Genomic DNA, 5,000 nt, shown 5'->3' with positions numbered 1-5,000 from the left:
GTGGCAAAAGAGGTTAAAGTGATAACAGGGATTAAATCAACTGTGCTATTTGGTTCTCTTCCATTTCCCCCCTCCTCTTTCTTTCTTTACAACAGGCAGTAGGAGCACCTGGGTGGCTGAGTCTGTTAAGTGTCTGACTTTGGCCCAGGTCATGATCTCATGGGCTGTGGGTTCGAGCCCCACAGCAGGCTCTGTGCTGACAGCTAGGAGCCTGGAGCCTGCTTTGGATTCTAGGTCTCCCTCGCTCTCTGCCCCTCCCCCACTCACACTTTGTCTCTCTCATTCTCAAAGATAGATAAACATTAAAAAAAAGTTAAAAGAAAACAGGCAGTAAACATCTGAAGATGTTTTGAATGTTTCTAAGGAAATAAGCACTCCATTTTGTTTCCTTTCTTTTTTGTGATGTCTATTATTATTTATAAATTATTAAAAAAATGTTTATGTTCATTTATATTTGAGAGAAAGAGAGCCAGAGTGCAAGCACAGAGTGAAGGAGACAGAGGATCTGAAGCAGGCTCCATGCTGTCAGTGCAGAGCCCGATGAGGGGCTTGAGCCCGCAAACTGTGAGATCATGACCTGAGCTAAAGTCGAACACTTAAACAACTGAGCCACACAGGCGCCCCTGTGAAGTCTAAATGTTAGTCCAAAAGCCACAAGGTTGTGTACTATACTGGTTGAGGAGCTTTTAGGATGCTTCCTGCCTTGGAGCATAAAATGAGATTTTATTATGCTCAAACTGTGGTGAGACCATTGAAAGTGCCACCAAGAAGCAAATCCCTAGGGGAGAGATGAACAACTTTGCATTTTCGGTTAGAATGGAAGTATAAATTCCGTTTATTGAAGAAAATATTTTCAATATAATCAAGGATGAAATTTTTTGAAGTAATAATGTTTTTAAATAACAATCATTTTCCTTGACCCCTTTCTCCTGGCTCAACAAAGATGGTCTGTGAGTGAGTGGTCTACAGAGGCCAGAGGTCAGACCTGTCCTGTTAACGTCTAGAGAAAATCAATACTTTTTTATTCTTATTCATCACAGGGTGCAAATCACCATGCTTTACATAGCAAAATGTATATAGGTAAAGATTAACGATGACATTTAATAAAAAAGATTGCTTTAAGCATTAGGTCTCTGTGTTAGTTTGCTTGAGCTTCCATAACAAAATACAGTTGACTGTGAATCACAATTTATTTTCTCACTGTTCTGAAGATTACAAGTCCCAGATGAAGGTCTGGCAGGCTCGGCTCCTGGTGGGAGCTCTCTTCCTGGCTTGTACACGGCTGCCTTCTCACAGTGTCCTCCCTGTTGCAGAGAGAGAGAGAGAGAGAGAGAGAGAGAGAGAGAGAGAGAGAAAATTCTGATCTCTTCCTCTTCTTTTTTTTTGTTTCTTTTTTTTGAGAGGAAGAGAGAGAGTGCAAGCAGGAGAGAGGCAGAGAAAGAGGGAGACAGAGAATCCCAGGCAGGCTCCACGCCACCAGCGTGGAGCTGGACTCTGCCTCCAGCTCATGAACTGTGAGATCACAACCTGAGCCGAAATCCAGAGTTGATCACCCAACCAACTGAGCCGTCCGGGCGCCCCTCTTCTTCTTCTTATAAGGACTCTAATCCCATCATCGGTACCCTGTCCTCCTTACCTCATCTAAACCTAATTACCTCCCAAAGTCCTGCCCTCTAAGTACCATCATATTGGGGGGTAGGGCTTCGGCCTGTGAATTTGGGGGAACACAATTCAATTCATAGCGGCATCATTTTTGCTTGATTGAATATAGCTTTTGGGTTAGGGTATCCTGGAAAGTCATGTTGGAGATCTGTTAAGGTCCTTTCTCTGCCTCAACGGTACAAAGCCCCCAAATGTTTTAGAACTGCAGGTTTACATATTATTTAAGGCTCACGGAAAACCAGTAAATGTTCTGTGACTTCATGGAGGCCAAACCTCATATAACCATCCTAAAACTCAGTTGATTATAAAGATTAAACATAGATTATAATCTTTGACAAAGACAGGTAGTTTGGCTGGAAAACATTTAAGCAATCTTAATCCTAATTCTTTTTTTTTTTTTTTTTAATTTTTTTTTTCTACATTTTTATTTATTTTTGGGACAGAGAGAGACAGAGCATGAACGGGGGAGGGGCAGAGAGAGAGGGAGACACAGAATCGGAAACAGGCTCCAGGCTCTGAGCCATCCGCCCAGAGCCTGACGCGGGGCTCGAACTCACGGACCGCGAGATCGTGACCTGGCTGAAGTCGGACGCTCAACCGACTGCGCCACCCAGGCGCCCCTCTTAATCCTAATTCTTAAAACCCTTTCGAAAACTCTGTCTTGAGATGAAAATTTCCATCTTTCTTTAGATCCCTGCTGTCCAGTAGAAATATAATGCAAGCCTTACATAGAATTTAAAGCTTTCTATTAGCCATATTAAAAATACTAAAAATAAACAGGTTAAATTCATTGTAATATATTTTCTTTAACCCAGTGCATTAAAAATAATACATTTTGACATGTAATCAATATAAACATTAATGAGATACTTTACGTTCTTTTTTTGGTACAAAATTTTGAAAATGGTGTGTATATTATACTTGGAGGGCAAATCAATTCAAATTAGCCAAATTTCAAGTGCTCAATAGCCACATGTGGCTAGTGGCTACCTCACTGGACAGCTCTGATTTAGAGGAACTATGATTTGAACCATGCTATTGATATCCATACAGATGATTGCAACATTATTTGTTTTATTAATAACTTTCAAAAAAGGAGATAAGCAGGATGGTATTATTGGATTTAAAACTTTATAAATCTTTGCTTGGAGTGTCTGGAATTGAAAATCCTGTCCTAGGTAGATTCTGGAATCTTTCAGGAAGCTTTAATAAAGATAAATATTGACTTTTCAGTTTAATGACAATTCCCCATCAGAAAGGTCATGGAAAGAATGGGCAACCCTGCTTTGGTCCCAATTTATCAATTTGTTTTTGGCCTAACTCATAGTTCCTCTTTCATTTACTTTATGGGTTTTAGTTATTACATTTTATTTTATTTTATTCATTCATTCATTTATTTATTTATTTATTTATTTATTTATTTATTTATTTATTTTTAGTGCTTTATTTTTGAGAGAGACAGAGAGACAGAGAGACAGAGAATCCAATGCAGGCTCCAGACTCTGAGCTGTCAGCACAGAGCCCGATGTGGGGCTTGAACTCGTGAACCGCGAGATCATGACCTGAAGTCAGACGCTTAACCGACTGAGCCATCCAGGCACCCATAGTTATTGTATTTTAAAGGAAAGGAAGAAGTATCTCTAAGAGATTACTTAAGTGAAAATGAGATCTTAGAACACTCCACAAATACTACCTTATATTTATATAGGACTTCTCTTATAGGAGTGCAAAGATATTTATACATTGTCTAATTCTCTGAATTGCTATATGAGGTTGGTTGATACTACTATTCCAATTTTGCAAATGAGGAAAATCCCAAGACTAATTTTTAGTGCAACTTGGGAATGGTATACTGGTTTTCTGACAATCTTGAATGTGATGCATTAACCTTGCTGCATTTCTGTAATTTCTTTAAAATAAATACTTAATGTTCTTTTTTTTGAGATCTAACTCATATGCAGTAAAGAATATAAATCTGAAGCATACACCTCAATCAGTTTCTTTTATTTTGATATACATCCATGTAAATCCCCTGCCCCAGATTAAGATACAGAACATTTCCAGCCCACCAGCATGCTCCCTGTGGTCCCTCCCAGCAGATAACCCCCGCCCCCCTGGGAAACCACAGTTCTAAAACCACAGCTCAATTTGTACCTGTTCTTGAACTTCATATAGATGGAATCGTAGTGTATGCTATCTTGGATCAGGTTTCTTTTGGTCAACTTTACATCTGTGAGATTCATTCATATTGGGTATAGTGGCAGTTCTGTCTTCCATTGCCGTGTATAAACCTACCAGAATATTTTTTAGCCATTCTGTTAATGGATATTCTTGTACATTTTTTTTTCTTTTTTTAACTGAAGTATATTGACGTGCAGTGTTCCATCAGTTTCCGGTGTACAGTATGATGATTTAACAATTCTGTACATTACTCAGTGTGCGTCAAGATAAGTGGGCTCTTAATCCCTTTTATCTGTTTCGTCTTTTCCCCCACCCATCCCTCCTCTGGCAGCCACCAATTTGTTCTGTTTTTAAGATTCTTTTCTTTTATTTGTCGCTTTTCCCCCCTCTGTTTTGTTTTAAAATAGTTTTTTTAAAGTGTACTTATTTTGGGAGAGAGAGGTGGGGTGCAGAGAGAGAGAGAGGGAGAGAGAGAATCCCAAGCAGGCTCCACGCTGTCAGCACAGAGCCTGACGTGGAGCTTAATCCCATGACCTGTGAGATCATGACTTGAGTCTAAATCAAGAGTCCATGCTTAACCGGCTGAGCCACCCAGGTGCCCCCATGTGTTTTGTTTTTTAAATTCCATATATGAGTGAAATTATATGCTATTTGTCTTTCTCTGACTGACTTCTTTCACTTAGCATTATACCATCTAGATCCATCTATGTTATTGTAAATGGCAAGATCTCAATTTTTTATGGCCGAGTAATATTCCATTGTATGTCTATACCACATCTTCTTTATCCTTTCGTCTGTAGATGGACACCTGGGTTGCCTCTGTATCTTGGCTGTTGTAAATGCTGCAATAGGTGTAGGGGTGCATATGTCCTTTCAAATTTTTACTTTCATTTTCTTTGGGTGAATACCCAGTAGTGGAATTACTGGATTATATGGTAATTCTATTTTTAATGTTGTGAGGAACCTCCATGCCATTTTCCACACTGCACCAATTTACATTCCCACCAATGGTTCATGAGGGTTCCTTTTTTTCCACATCCTCGCCAACACTTGTTTTTTTCTTTCTTTCTTTCTTCCTTTCTTTCTTTCTTTCTTTCTTTCTTTCTTTCTTTCTTCTTCTTCTTCTTCTTCTTCTTCTTCTTCTTCTTCTTCTTCTT

At 39.2% G+C, this 5,000-nt stretch overlaps 1 long non-coding RNA gene across 1 annotated transcript in view; it reads left to right on the top strand.

Annotated features, from left to right (window-relative positions):
* LOC121014798 (uncharacterized) overlaps positions 1 to 5,000 on the top strand; it is a 25,179-nt gene that overhangs the window by 1,334 nt on the left and 18,845 nt on the right. The window lies entirely within an intron of this gene.

The sequence above is a fragment of the Herpailurus yagouaroundi genome, unplaced genomic scaffold (assembly GCF_014898765.1).
Source record: "Herpailurus yagouaroundi ecotype Mexico unplaced genomic scaffold, PumYag 203, whole genome shotgun sequence".
Lineage (NCBI taxonomy): Eukaryota > Metazoa > Chordata > Mammalia > Carnivora > Felidae > Herpailurus > Herpailurus yagouaroundi.
The sequence above is the reverse complement of the archived record's forward strand: the minus strand, read 5'-3'. Positions and strand labels throughout refer to the sequence as shown.